At 32.1% G+C, this 17,206-nt stretch overlaps 1 protein-coding gene across 1 annotated transcript in view; it reads left to right on the top strand.

Moving 5' to 3' along the window:
- LOC143914588 (uncharacterized) overlaps nucleotides 1-17,206 on the top strand; it is an 85,025-nt gene that overhangs the window by 51,664 nt on the left and 16,155 nt on the right. The window lies entirely within an intron of this gene.

The raw sequence follows: 17,206 nt of genomic DNA on the forward strand, positions 1-17,206 counted from the left end.
TCCTTCAGATTTTAGGATTGTTTTGGAATTGGTCATGCATCAGTCACAGTTTTGTGTGAGCATCCGATTAGTGCCGTGTTTGCTCAACCTCATATCCGTTTCCTCTCGAGTGCGGAAAGAGAAACGAATTTGCTCGATGGCTTCAATGTGCACGTCAATTCAATAAATAATGTTTCGTTTTATTTATGGTTTGACTGGTAAATATACAAAAAAAAAATCCCTCTTGCAACCTTGCACGTCAAATATAACTCTATTTTCAGTAATTGTATGACTGAAGACTTCATTTAAGCGTACGTGACTAGCGTTAAATTGTGTTTTTTTTATGTTACATACACATTATTATTATTTGATAAGCACGATTCTATTACTTTTGTATATGCATAATGATAAAAAGTCAATCAATGATTGAAAAAACAAGACGGCGTGATTTTATTAAAATTAAATTTCCTTGTATCGTGTTCTAACCGCGCGTTAAGGTCTTCAACGAAAAATGTTTTGGTATTTCATTTTTGGATTTAGTACTTATTAAAAAACACACAGCAATTAATATTATTTAATATTTTCTAACAATTTTAAGTACCAAGTCTCGCCCAGGAGATATAATTGAAATGTTTCAATCCTCTTTTAATAAAATTACATAGTCAAGTTGCTAAAATAAAAAAAAGCTGTGGAAATACAGTTATAAAAAGTCAATCTTTCATATGTATATAGAAAAAAATATACAAATACTTAAATTAAACTAAAAAAACAAAGCAGAATCTTCATAATTTTGTGCTGCATCTGGATTTTGTATGTATGTATGTACATATTTACCTATACCTACATATGTACATCAGGGTACATCGAAAATAAAATGAAATACCTCCAGTTGAAAAAAATGTTCTGTATCATGGGGCATCTGTAAATAATAATATAAAAATTCTAAAAAATATATTTGTACCGCCGCCAGCCTATTCAAGTTTGTGAAAATCTTAAGATGCATCGATTTTCAAAGGTTTTTTTTAAATTTAAGTTCCTCGTTAGTAGTTTATTTTTACTTTATCTATGTACGTAGTAACAATAGATGAAGTTTTGTGATCATGCGAAAATTCGAAGTCGAGATTTTTTTCAATTAACCTCATCATATAAATGGAATAATTTTACAATGGGATGTTTCTTCACATTGCAAAGGTAAGAAAAAAATATAAAGAACACACAATGTGTAGAAATTAAATTATAAATATGCCAAACACGTCCATAAGCCAGCAGCATAGCTCGATCGTTAAGCTTCTGCTTAACACCGAGAGGCGCCGGGGTTCGATCCCATGAGCTGACCTCGATTGAAAAGAATGCATCTGTAGTGCTGCATGCAAACTTGGATATTTGTGACTCCAGGTCGATCGTTTCCTATCAGAGTTTTCCAATTTTCTCTGATTTAATTTTTGAAACGGTCCCCGATTAAAATTGGCTAAAATCCTTCCTACCTACAACGTCACCACTATTTGAGTATGATTAATGTACAATAAAATGTCTCGTTAATTTGCGAGATTTTCAGTGTCTCGTAATTGAACGACTTGTAATAAAAATGCTGCATTGTTTGTAATTGGCCAGTAAAGGCGCATTGGGGTTTACCTGTAAGGCCTTCCTGGTATAAAATGTAATAAAATAAATAAATAAATAAATTGAGGTGTCTTCAGATCTAATCTAAATCTAATCTCATCCAGGGTTGGCTTGTGACTTTAAAAACAGGTGGGGCACGAAGAGGCTAAAAAGCCACCTACATATTAAATTAAATATTTCTCGAAATGAAGAAAAGTGGACTTGTACCACTTTCAAATATAACAGCGCATATACATTTTGTTTGAGCAATGTGGCGCAATAAGATTTCCTGTAACGCCACAATGGGATTTACCTGTAAGGCCTTCCTGGTATATATGTAAAAAAAAAAAAAGATTTCGAAACTAAGAATTACATATTTAGGGTTTGGTGCATCCGCTCTAAAATCGCCAGATTAACAGAACGGCAGCTTTAAACATAATTCTCGTTTTCTCGAATGATAGATTGCATATCAGATGACGAGTAACCTTTCAATGTGCACAGATGCAATTATTAAAATTGAGTTGGATCTTTCTGGCGAGTCTAATAAGGCAAAATTCGGAACTTATCGAATCTTGCCTTATTAAACTCGCCTGAAAGATCCAACACAAATTTTAATAATCACCATTTTAATAATTGCATCTGTGCACATGGAAAGGTTATCCGTCATCTTATGTGCAATCTATCATTCGAGAAGACGAGAATTGTATTTAAAGCAGCCGTCCGTTAATCTGTCGTTCAATTTGTCTGGCGATTTTAGAGCGGATGCACCGCATCCACATATTTTATGTTATAATTCAGGAAAGTTTACACCAAGCACGTGTAATTTATTCTTCGTTACCAAGGCTTCCAGTAATGCCACTGTTCACGTATTAAACATACAATTAATACAAATTATATATTAATTTACCGAATCGAAGAAGGTCGCATTATCGACCTATGTACCAGTAACTCACGCAACCGTGTAATATTACAAGAAACAACAAAAATTTCAACCTTGTACGTACAAAAACATTACACGGTGAATCTACGTTATTTCAATGTGCACGTTATACTACCTATTTATATAACGTATACATAAATGGCTAATAACTAAACCACGACACCACTTTGAGACGTCGAACGAACGCTCCGAGATATTATATTATGAACACAACAAAAAAGGAGCTTTGTGTAAACAGAGCGATGTTTCTCAACCTTGAGGCGATCCATAAGCAGAATGCCCATCTACATCCGTCATCTCACAAATAGTGGGAACCGTGAGGAAAAACTACGAACAATAATGACCCACTCATTATTTAACATTAAGCACACGGTGGGCCCGAAACGCTATTTAGGATGCACGTATTATATAACACAATACGTGTATTAAGACTAAGTAGATTTTCCGGATTTTGACCAAATACAACGCGTTCTCTCTATATACATATGTACATATACCTAAGACTGTTAAAAATCAATCTTAAACTCACGATCTGCTAGTTTCAGACATTGCAAAATAGTATGCGGTATTGCATTTACGAAAAACTTCTCGATTCATGACCAATTAATTCGGCCTGCGAAGGAGTCGTGACGATGCGAAAACGGCAACCGTTTGAAATTTTGATCGAATCGTCATATTTTTTTTCGTTTACGCAACATTTTTGCGGACCCGATAATTGCGGTGACCAATAGTTCCTGTTTGACAGGGATTAATCGTTTTAGATCTGTGTGTGACTTTTATTAGACGGAAAATACGCCACGAAACGTTGCACGATTTTATATTAAGATATAATTTTAAATATCAATTTTATATAAGATGAAAAAATATTTCGAAAGGATATAATACTAATAATTGTATTGAGGTAACAAAAACACCACATTAGATTATATAATACGGCAAGCAAAAAATTGCCGCAAAGTATGTGTCAGCAGGGTGAATGTTTCAATGAATGACTAAATTATTTTTTTATTTAAGAATACTTGGGAAAGACCATATATAGGCGAAGCATAGTCGATGAACCCAAAGTGTTTACAATTAAGAGGGCTTGACACCAGCGCCTTGTCCATACAAACGTATTAGACTTCTCCTTTCCTCAATTATGGCACTAGAGAAATTATTTTTTAATATGCTATAGATATCCACCATTGGGTTGCATCTATCGTTTTATTTTTTTGATTAGTTATTTTTTATAGGAGTTAGGAGCCACCAAACATCAATAAAATCGCCTCTTTTTTACACCCACGAAAAGAGTCCATCGTGCTTATTTAACGGTCGATGTAAAAAAAAATACGCGCATAGTTGCACAGAAAATATCTTTCTCATACCGATGATGAATTTTTTTTAAAAATTGGTCCAGTTTCGGAGGAGAAAATAAGAGAATACGAAACCTCGATTTTGTCAATTTAAAATACGTTTTATCTGGTCGAAGCGCAACTGTCGCATTCATTCAATATATATATTGATACATATTGTCGCATTCACTCAATATATATATCGAAGAAAGGAACGGCAACAAAATTGAGGTTTCGGGTGTACAGCCCTCTTAATACATAAAGATACAAGAATACAAATATTAAATAAGATTAAAAAAAATCAAATACAAAGACAACCGAAAAGAAATATAAAGAACTCGAATTACTTAAAATAAACAATTAAAAAAATACAAAAGATGAACTACATATAAAAAGAGAGAACTACCTATACAAAAACCTATTTATTTTAAGGAAATCATCGAGTTTATTTATTAAAAGTTTTAAATTACTAGAAGTTACTTATTCATTGGATGGACTATACCAAATTTAAGCCGCTCTTATTGAAAGAAGAATTCTCTAACTATTTTGAATTAAATATCTTTTTTGGAGTTTAAGAGTATGAACTCTCAGATGAGTGTTATTGTTAAGCGTAAGCGGAGGTTCATCAACAATTGTAATGGTTATTTATAATTTTACATATGTACATATGTACTTCAATTAGATCAATCGTCTCTAAAATGGGAAGATTCAATTTTTACAAGGCTATTCTATGTTTCACTTCGCAAATGATTCATTTCAATCCCTAATCATACGAAAGTGATTTAATTTCGGAAGGAACTCTTCGTTAGACCTTTTCTAAACACATTCTATTATACAACTTCCTTTTTCAAATGAAGGTCCCAAATAGTATAAACAAATTCTAGTTTTGGTTTAATATACTAATATACAATTTTGTCCAAAAACTTGGCATTGAGACAATTAAAAACACGTTTGATAACATACAGAAAATAATAACAAATTTGAATGATTAAAAATTGTAATTGATTGATTTTTTTATATTAATTTAATTTTAATCTCAATAGAGAAAGACCTGGGTATTTAATTTCAATATATATCTTACTCACGATGTACATATGTAAGTATAATATATAGCAACAGTGATCGGAATCAAGTAAGCGTTTCAAAGTACGTACATATATTATGATTCAAGTCAATTTTATCTATAATTCTCGATTTCTCATTGTAAAAATCTCGCCACCATACCGATAAGCAGACAAATCATCGACTGACTCAAGGCGACCACACCCACATTTGCAATTGCATGTGCACATGCGAAAATCAGTCGTGCGCAAAGGATCGGCATTCAACGCTATCTTTCTGCTCGCTGGCGAAAAACCGTTTTTCCGACGAAGGGTATAATTTGCGGTGTCATCTTTACTGTTATTTACACGACGGCGGCTGTTGTTTTTCTATTTGGTTAGGTATATCATTTACGTGTCTCTATTTGAGAATCCCTGACATATTCAACGGTTTACCTTTCGCCAATGTTGCAACCTGCTGCCACAACCTGCCAATGTTTGACCCGTTGACTGGTGTGTCTCAACGCGAGACCATCTTTCGTTAGTGCAAAACAAATGGCAAAATAGATCGAATGCCATTTCAACAATACTACATACATACATACCCTACTATGCATACAAACAATGAACTAAATCTTGGGGTTCTAAATATTTCAACTATTTTTATACCATTCGGCGCAATGTCACAATAACGCATGCAATTCCCGTTCTCGTTCCCATTGTCATATTGGGGTGACCTGTAAAGACACTGTGGTATACTTGAATATTAAAATAAATAAATAAATTTGTCGGAAAAACGCAGGCAGCGAACACATATGAAATTATTGCGTTGCAAAGACACTCATTCCCGTTTTTGGGGTATTTTTTTTTACAGAAACTATCACGGACATGCACACAATAACTCTTGTAAGTTTTATCGCAATCGGTTGAATGGTATAGGAACGCAAACAGACAAACTGATAAACATTGATTTGTATATATGTATATATATATATATATATATATATATATATAGATTTTTTTATTTTTAACATATTAGCCACAGTGACATTACAGAGAGCTCCAACGCGTCACTGTGGCCAGTAATTCAATAATAATAACATGATAACAATAATAATAGCTTATAATAATAACAATACTAACACAACATCATTAAAATCATAAAAAATAACAATCATTCATATTTATAATAGGCAAAATCAACCACTGGCATTCCTCAACAACCACTCAACCAGATTATCATATTTTATATTGAAGAGGTCAATTTCACCAGAAATCCGGTTGAGCAGATATATCGCCCTAAATATAGGAGCCGTTGCCAACATATTTGTGCGAGCCACAGGAGGAACAAACAAATCACGATTCCTCAACTCCCTGAATTTACTCGGTGTATAAAACCTAAATTCATTAAAAACCTGAGGATTGTGTATTATCCCATTCAACAGCTTAAAAAAGTGTCTTCCCAGTAACATATTCCGACGAGACTCCAATGAGTTGAAACCTAACGCCCCTAATAGGAATGCACTAGGATATAGCCAAGGATAATAACCATACTGTTTCATATAAAGATATCTGAAAAACCGTTTTTGGATTCTCTCAATCTTCAATGAATGTGTTATATGGGTAGGATTCCATATAATGGAAGAAAATTCTAGAATGCTACGTTCTAAAGATTCGTAAAGAATTTTAAGCACCAACGCACTCTGGAAAGGTTTACTAACTCGTAAATAATACAAGTAGGTATACATAATTAGGTATTATTAATTATATATACAAGTATACGCCCATTTATTAACATTGAGCATGAAATATGTACATATGTACATATATGGTCAAAAATTCTAAGTATTATACAAATACAAACATTGATTAACATCCACAGAGACATCTAAACAAATTAGCGAAAATCGAGATGCTGAATAACCCGAATTTTTGCAAGAGATAGGACACGGTTGCCGATTTGTAGGAACCGTTTCATTGAAATCAAATAAATTAACAAACTCGGATAGGAAAACTTGGAGTCACATATCCAGTAGCACACACCAGGAATAAAATGTTTTTGGGCGATATTTTTTCACAGTAATCTTCCCGGACATGCATATAAAAAATCCTGAAAGTTCCATCGTAATCGGTTCAGTGGTTTAGGAAACACACAGACAGACACACATTCATTTTTATATATGTACATATATTGTTGACTAATATATAAAAACTTCGATTAAAGCGTGGAGCAATTTCTAAATGGTTATTTTAGGTGGGGTTAATCTTTATACAGCACTGATTTTAAAACGGGGAACGATTGAATAATGTTTTCGTGACTCTATCAAAGTGCATTTTGCGGAAGAGGATTGAAATATTTTCGCGTGACGTTATACAAACATTTTATGTCAAAATGTTGTGTTTAATTGAAATAAAATGAACAAGAATAGCATAATAAGAGCCCGGAATGAGAATGATACGAATCTGAAATGAGATGATCTGAGCTAGATAATGGAAGGCATGTTTCTCAAACTTTGATAAACTTACTTCAACACTTTTATTAAATCTCGGAAATTTTACTCCTTCAAATTATCAAAATAGAAACAGATCTATCGTGAATTCATCTAATCATTTAAAGAAAATAGTCCAACGTCAGTGAATATTTTTATGTAAGTTGATGTCAGATGGATATACATTTAGTAAAAAGTATTTGCATTTTCAATAGAAGAGGCATGATGATTTCTGCATTTCTTTTAGTTCTATTGGTTCAAAAAGCTAACATAGTGTTAGCTTAATTATTTGTATTTTGTAGCTTGTATCTTCTGATTAATAGCACTGAGCGCTAAAAAAATGACCGGAGCAGAATCTGATATATGTATATTTAGTGAGTTTGATCCACTCAATTTGAATATAACAATGATTTTTGTGGTTTTCTTCTCGATTATGAAATACGACTGTTTAAAAAAAATGCGCAATTTTTACACTTCTTTGGCTTTAACAGTCTTTAACTCTAAATCTAATGTTACTGTGCCAAAAGTGAGTATTGGAATCAAATCACGTATTTTTTCTATTGATTTAAATTTTTATTGCTTTAAAATACTTACAATTAATTATTTAGCGAATTTTAAGTCAAAAATTTATCTATTGAGTCGGTTTTATATTTCACTTGGTTTCCAAAATTCGAGTGGTAAATGATTTTCACGAATTTAAATTTAAATATTTCAAATTTCAAGCAATAAAATATCACAATCAATAGAAAAAACATCTGACTATTGATCTCATCACTCACCTTTGACCCAGCAATACTAGATTTTGAATTAAAAACTGCAAAAGCCAAAATTCTGTAAAAATTGCGTATTTTTTTGAACGTTCATCTAATATATATTTTGAAAAAGACTTTGTATGTTTGATTGGTTCGTAAAATCCGCCATCAAACAAATTCAATTAAATTTAATAAAATGTTTACCATTAGATTAGCCATGTTTACGCGGTTTATTTTACAAATACCGAACAAAGCCGGGTAAAAGTAGTATCTCATAAACAAGAGGAAGCCAACAAAAATCATTTTCACATTAGAATTCAGTGGGTCAAATTTAGTAAAGATTCATTAGTCTCCACTCCAGTAAGTAAAAAACTTGATTTCTACTTGTTTCTCAGTATACTTACATAAATAATATCTACATGCATATAATATTCGCTCAGAATCTTGGAAAATTGAACCATTCATACAAAACTGATGCATATCAATCAAAACAATTATCAAGGAGGGTGTTTATAATATCATCAGTGACGTAGCGTGAATTCCTGGTGCCCCCCCGCAAAATTTTTTATGGCGCCCCCCCCCCATATATTTATATTATTTACTTACAGCAAAATAACTTTCCAAATTAATAATTTATACCTTTTTTACGTATCGGTATATGTACCTATATATCGAAGTGCATTAATAGTTTAATCTGGACGACCAACAAGCAGTGCACAATCTAACTAAAGTAACTGATGATGAATTTTCCTTAAAAACTTCCCACCTGGTGACAGCGAAAAATTAATAAATTTTATTGGTTTTGTTTTATTGTTTACACATTGAAAAAATATATACAAGAATAAGAGAGAATTCTCAGCAACTAGGTTGAAAAGTGGCACTGACGTTCAAAAGATGAAAAAAGACGACAGTCTTCTAGCCCTATTGGAATAGATCAATTACACAATGAGGATGAATTCAAAATATGTATAATAATGTATGTACGAACATACATTATTATACATATTTTGTACGTATATAATATCATATATATAAAGACGGTAATCTGTGTGTGTGTGGGTGTGTGTGTGTGTGTGTGTCCTAACTCTCGCCGAACATAATGAACGAATCGATAAAAATCGATTAATTCATTTTTCGACGAGACGACTTTGTCGCGACTCGAACCGATCACCCCAAATAGCCTGAATATGGGTCTAAATTGAGCTAATGGTCTCGGACATCACGCCAAATCCAATTTTTCATTTCGCCTTATTTTTTTAAACATTAATTGAAATATTCCTTCTCGCCATATAAAAATACGTAATTTTAATAATTTCATTTAGCGAGGTTTTGAACCATTTTTTTATGTATTTATTTTCAATTAAATTATAATTATAATTTAAATTATTTATATTTTGACGATATTCGAGAAAAAAAATTGATTTCATTCACCGCGGGCGCCGGGAACCGAACCTCGGACCCTCCGATCCAAACGCAATGGCCCTCACGAGCTCGCGTCGCATGCCATATCTTCGCCCAGAATACGTGTTGTAAATACACATCATATGTATATGCACGTAATTTGTTATGTGTAATAATAATATTCAACGTTACGAGGTTAATGACCGTTTGTGTATAATCGGAAAATATTACATTTTGTTAACGTTAACTTTAAGAATTGAAAATTATTACAAATAAAGAATTGAAAACTATCTATGAGAGTCTACGAAAATAACGGTTCCGGTTCCAGATTTTTTTTTTAGTTTTATACGGGTATATAATAATTTTATACCCATGCGATAATATTTCATCGGGCTATTTACTAGTAATATAATAATGTACGTACCTATTTGTACGTACATTATTATACATATTAATATGTATAATAATGTACGTACAAATAGGTTGAAAAATAAGAGAAGTTTTAAGTTTAAGTTTTTAAACAAATTAAAAAATCAGAGAAAAAGGCGAGCTTCGTGGCGCCCCCCAGGTCTCGGCGCCCCCCAGGTCTCGGCGCCCCCCAGGTCTCGGCGCCCCCCCGCATTGCAGGGTCTGCGGGCGCGGTAGCTACGCCACTGAATATCATTTGATATTGAACCACAATATCGAAATTAAAAATATACATACATATATAGTATTATTAAAAGGAAAAGTAAGTATTTAATATGCAAGTATAACATTTTCCTTGAACTATAACTCGCTTAAGTTTAATGTATGCATCGATTGTATCGAAAACACAAGGATATTACACCTCTTCTATTATGTTGTATGAGCGATCTGTGATGAGCAAAGCTTAGAACTTTTACCGAGATGACTGGTATCATCATTGTCATGGCGAAAACTTCTAGAAACACCGCTTTAGAGAACCGAGCGTTTTTCAGTGTGATTTTTACAATAGTATTCGCCCTAGGTGCGGTACCGCGAGATGTGCAGAGGTCGTGAGAAACACAACAGTTCGACAATAATGGCCGCAGACAATCACCCGAGGGCAACAATAGTCGGATCTCAGATTTTAGAAAGTGTGGCATACCGACGAGGCTATCTAAACTTTAATTTGTATGCCAAAAAAGCAAAACCCAGAATCAATAACAAGTAATAGCAATAAAACAATGCCAAAACCGTCCGAAAGGACAATCGAAGAATTATACGCACCTACGTACGAAACCGTTTCAAAGCATTTCATAAACCTGACGAAAGACACGCTCTGCAGGTGTTGTAATACGATGCTTCAATTACGGACCTTCGATGAGTTGATTTTGTTAATGATTTTAATATTGGTTGCCCAAGTAATGACTAACGTGATACGCCGCATATGTAATCGATTGCTTCTTTACGGTACTAAAAGCTGGGTAATTTGAATTTAATTTTTATTTTTTTCGTGAATTATCTAATCTAAATTGACGTAAGTGTGATACGTGAGTGCTGAAACCATCGAGTGCTTACACAAAATCGTGTTAAACTTGCACAAGTTGTATTGCGTGAGTGTAATAAACAGCATTAAGAAGATACACAATGGTGTGATTAAAAATACTAGTTTCAACTATCGGCAATTTTTTGTCAATTTATATTGTTTTTAGTTGGAACAAAATAGGACAGGTACATCAATTAATACTAAACGACACATTATATTATTACATCTTGCTTAATTGAATACAAAACTCTTTAATGAACGTATCAAATGTATATAAATTACATTTTGAATAATAATTCACATATAATTCAACAATTTTCCGGTGTATTCATAAATTTTCATACACCGGGGCGATTTAACAATTGCAACTATTTATTCCACATCAAAAATTATGCCACTAGTTATAACAAAAATTCAACGTTACCCAGACTTCATAAACTGGGAAACGAATTTAGCCAATTTGATTTTTTTAATATTAGTAAACATATGTAGTTTAAAAAAATTGTTGCATCATAATTTTTCTGATTTATACAAAAGCTAAATGCATTTTATTTTATTGTTTTCATCAATTCAATTAGTTTTAAAACTCATATATTTTCTTTTCTTTTCTTACATATATTAATAGGATGCGGTGCATCCGCTCTAAAATCGCCAGACAAATTGAACGACAGATTAACGGACGGCTGCTTTAAATGAAATTCTCGTCTTCTCGAATGATAGATTGCACATCAGATGACGGATAACATTTCGATGTGCACAGAAGCAATTATTAAAATTGAGTTGGATCTTACTGGCGAGTTTAATAAGGCAAGATTCGATAAGTTCCGAATCGTGCCTTATACAACTCGCCTGAAAGATCCAACTCAATTTTAATAATTACCATTTTAATAATTGCATCTGTGCACATTGAAAGGTTACTCGTCATCTGATGTGCAATCTATCATTCGAGAAAACGAGAAATACGTTTAAAGGCAAGATTCGATAGGTTCCGAATCTTGCCTTATAAAACTCACCAGAAAGATCCAACTCAATTTTAATAATTACCATTTTTATAATTGCATCTGTGCACATCGAAAGGTTACTCGTCATCTGATGTGCAATCTATCATTCGAGAAAACGAGAAATACGTTTAAAGGCAAGATTTGATAGGTTCCGAATCTTGCCTTATTAAACTCGCCAGAAAGATCCAACTCAATTTTAATAATTACCATTTTAATAATTGCATCTGTGCACATCGAAAGGTTACTCGTCATCTGATGTGCAATCTATCATTCGAGAAAACGAGAATTACGTTTAAAGGCAAGATTTGATAAGTTCCGAATCTTGCCTTATTAAACTCGCCAGAAAGATCCAACTCAATTTTAATAATTGCATCTGTGCACATCGAAAGGTTACTCGTCATCTGATGTGCAATTTATCATTCGAGAAAACGAGAATTACGTTTAAAGCTGCCGTTCTGTTAATCTGTCGTTCGTTTATCTGGCGATTTTAGAGCGGATGCACCAAACCCATATTAATATTGTGTTTTTTTGTTGTTGTTTTATTGTTCTATTTATACTATTATTGTTGAATGGTCCTTGCAACCGTATATATAAAGTAAATAAATAATAAATAAATAATATAATGAGCCATTTTAATTAGCAATAATTATTATAAACAAACAATAAGTCGAGAATAGTGTCACAACTATCAGAAATTCTAATGACCTCTACATACTTGATTTTCACGCTTATGTTCATCGATTTAAATGTCACACGAGATTAAATCATATCTGCTTACGAAGTGAGCCAACTGTTGAATCATATCACGGCGCGATTTATATTCCTATGTGAACCAAATACCTGTTAAATCTCTCGATATAATCTGCGACTAATAGATATACAAGTCTCGGCTATATACGGGTTGAAAACGATTTTTCCGTCAGTTGAATTGTTATTTAAATTTTATTCATTATGTCAATTAATCGATAGAACGGTAGGACCGCGCCCTGCATCGGATATATCAAATGGTCCAACAATGAAATAAAACCAGTCGTTTTCACGGTCGTTACGTTCACGTTGTGATTCAATTATTATTTATGTATATATAGGTATGAGCTTATAAATATATTTATGCATGTATATAGACATCGAGCCGAGTATTCAAATCATACCTATTTTATAATGCGAGGCCCTAATCGTTTGTGTTCACTTTCGATTCGAATTTAAATATGCAGCCTTGATTCTTACGCTCCGTTATAATACATATAATACGATTATATGTATGTATGCGTTTTGCTGTTCGTTGAAAGACCGCTTTCCATATGTATTTGGAAAAAATACTACTAAATATATCACGTATACTAATTTTGATTTATATGTATTATTCGTAGGGTTGTATTATTTTATTTTAAATAGCTTATTTTATTTCAATTAATCATGCACACTCGTCTTAACGCATTTCTCCCAAGTGACGAGTGTGATATACAGATTAAGAATTATTAATTAATTTATTTATTTTTTACATATATACCAGGAAGGCCTTACAGGTAAACCCCAATGCACCTTCCTGGCTCAATTTCAAATTACAATTACAATGCAGCATTTTTATTACAAGTCGATGAATTACGAGGCACAGAAAAACTCGCAAATTAACGAGACATCTATGAATTGTGCATAAATTTTATTGTACATTAATCAAATAGTGGTGACATAGTAGGTAGGAAGGATTTTTAGCCAATTTTTAAACGGGAACCGTTTCAACAATGAAATCAGAGAAAATTGTCAAACTCTAATAGGAAACGATCGATCTGGAGTCACAAATATCCAAGTCTGACCAGCAGCATTACAGATGTATTCTTTTCAATCGAGGTCAGCTCATGGGATCGAACCCGGCGCCTCTCGACGCTAAGCAGAAGCTTAACGACCGAGCTATGCTGCTGGCTATTATATTATATATACAGGTCATGTACATGGTCAAACAATATATAGAAGTATTGTAACTATTATACAAGGCAAATACAATCATCGATTACATATTAAAAATCGATCGATGGAGACATCTATGGACAAATTTGCAGAATTTATACAAAACAGCAAAATTTGAGATACTGAAAAACTCGAAATTCAGCGAGAAAATGAGAAAAGGTTGCCAATTTGTTGGAACCGTTTCAAATGAAAATTTGATAAATTTAATTGAAAATAAACTGTGATAGGAAACGATCGACCTGGAGGCACAAATCCAATGTCTAGCCAGCGGCAATCGGTGGGATTGAACCCGTGACCACTTTTTTAGAAAGCATTACATGCATACCACTAGTCTATGCTGCTGGAATGCTGGTAATTTGAATTGAAAATAAACTCTAATAGGTAACGATCGACCTGGAGTCACAAATCCAATGTCTGGCCAGCGGCAATCGGTGGGATTGAACCCGTGACCACATTTTTAGATAGCATTACATGCTTACCACTAGTATATGCTGCTGGAATGCTGGTATTATATTTGAAAATGGCGGAATTTTATTTTTTATTATTTTTGATTGTGGTCAAATTTTCAGTTCCAAAAACACTATTTCAGTTTGACTAAATTCAAAGATTGTTGTCATTATTTTAATTAAATATGTATGTTCAAGATTTGGGAAAATCCAAAGGTATTTTTAAATATTTTCAAACGCAATACATTATATTTAATGTTAGTTTTATAGACATTACATTTAATTTATTTTTCATCATCTTGAATTTGCTGATTAATAAAAATGCAAAAGTTTATCCATTGATGTCTTTATGATGCTCTATAATTTTTTTATCGATGTTTATAATTGACAATATATGTATGTATAAAATAAAGTATGAAATTATTTGTATGAACTTGGATATTTGATATTTTTATTTTCAAATGAAACGCAATGAGTAATAAAATAAGCATTCATTCCTTTTCTACAGATATTAATCAGTTTCTTGCGCAAACACTTTATCTAATTTTTTATACTTAAAACAATTCAAAGTTGCTAATGTGATGTATTTTTTGCATAATAAAATTAAACTACATTGGTTTAAACAGGCCAAAATTTTATCAAAAACAATTCATTCTTTTTTATATGCACCTATAAAAATGGGTTTAATCGTTGAAATCACACCGCATTCAACAAATATATATACTGTAAGTCGATAAATCATTTTTTTTTATTCACATCGACCTATTATTTCAATATTTAAAAACATATAATACAGAAACGATTGTTTTTTTTACTGCGTCTAAACGAAAATAGTGTCATAATAAGTACGTAAATATATTATTATAACAATTCTATTTAAATTGGTTTTTTGGCGTGAAACAATGCCATTCTAAAATTAAACAAAAATGTACATTATAAAGAAGGCTGCGAATAAATTAAAGCTTTCTGTATATCAAAAAAAATTACACCCGAATGTAACCAACCCACAACTTTATCTATGTATTTGAGGAATATCAGAAGTATTAAAAGCAAATTTTGGTAATGAAACACACATACAGGCTATGAAAGCATTTACGATATGAATTGAGCGCAAATGTAGTGAAATTTACACAATAAAATAGTTCAAATTCCTTTCAAAGTTTATTTCATTACTTAAAATCACTATAAGACAAAATATCAATAAAGTAGAAATAATTTAAAAGGTCAAAATAAAATAATGAAATATTGTTTTAAAAAAATTAACACTTCCGGTTTACGAATTCTAGACACAACCTTATCAACTCGAAGTTAGTACATAAAGAATACAAATATAAATTTTCAGTTTGATACGTTCAGTGGCGTGGAAAAAATCGCGTGGTCACATAATTTTTGACTTTTTTGTGTAAGAGGATAAAATGCCACTTTATTAAATTTAATGATTTATTTTTATTTTTATCGCAATTTTTGATTTTTAAATGCTTTTTATTATTACGAAATTATTTTCACAATACATCTTATATCTTTTTTAATAGCTACTGATCTACTGATCATTTTCTTTTTTACAATTTGATTTAATTTGGTTAGTAATCATAGTATTATATTCTTCTAATGTTAATCGACAGCATAATAGGAAAAAGAGCTCAAAAACCTATTTACAATTCTTATAAATGCTCATAATACATCTAATACATAATATTAATTAAAGACACTCTAAAGTCGATGACCTAAAGCAGATTGTGATTAGGTATTTTGTGTATACATATACCTGAAGGGTATTGACATTTTGTTGTAATCACCGAGACTCTTCACAAGTGTGTTAGTATGATTATTAGTGATTCTGTCATAGAATCTACTAGTTAGTTTGTTAGTAATGTCTGTAACAAACGGAATATTATATGTATATGGCATGCAGTATTTTCAAGTTAGTATATATGGGTGTATTATAAATTATTTTTAGGGATTTATCTCATCGATACAAAGATTACACTTGACTTTTTTCGTCAAGACCACTCATATTTAAACGACCAAAATAAAAACAGACGAAGAAAAATCTAAAAAATAAACTGATGTCAAAAGTCGTATGCAATAGTAAATTACTATGAATTCCCAAAAACTCTTGTATACATAATTAGAACACGTAACCCAAAACAATTCATTACAACAATACCCACAATAATTATTGCGCATTCGCAAGCAAATTTTCTAAAAATTTCCATAGAAAGCTTCCGACTTCGCAACGATTAATGTCAGTTTAAATCGATCTGCGAACCTTACGGAGCATTTAATTAATCACCGCACACGCCAGGCTACACAAAATTATACACAGACGAACAATGGACGAAAGTCATCGTCGGTAGAATTATTACATAGAGATTTCCGCAACCTGACGCTATCCAGATCGAAAATTATCACCCGAGACTGGCCGAGATCAGATGCTGATTATTGCGCACGATGCACGTATCGGTCACGGCTCGAACAAGAATGGATCGTTACATTCCAAACTGCAACGTAAACATACATACATTCATATAATAAAAAAACACTAGTGAGAAAATTAAAACAATACCTACCTTATTTTCGAAAGGTTGCTTATCTCAATACGATAATATAATTCCAGTATAATTATTAGTAATATACCTTATCATGATTTGTTTGAAATTTTAGATATGTGCAATGATGGATATTGTATATTTACTTAAAACAAGGGGGCGGCTTGATTTTATTTATTTTTTGCTCGCTTATTTCATTTCGTTAGTTATATTAGTTCATAGAAA

Source organism: Arctopsyche grandis, chromosome 1 (assembly GCF_051622035.1).
Source record: "Arctopsyche grandis isolate Sample6627 chromosome 1, ASM5162203v2, whole genome shotgun sequence".
NCBI classification, from domain to species: domain Eukaryota; kingdom Metazoa; phylum Arthropoda; class Insecta; order Trichoptera; family Hydropsychidae; genus Arctopsyche; species Arctopsyche grandis.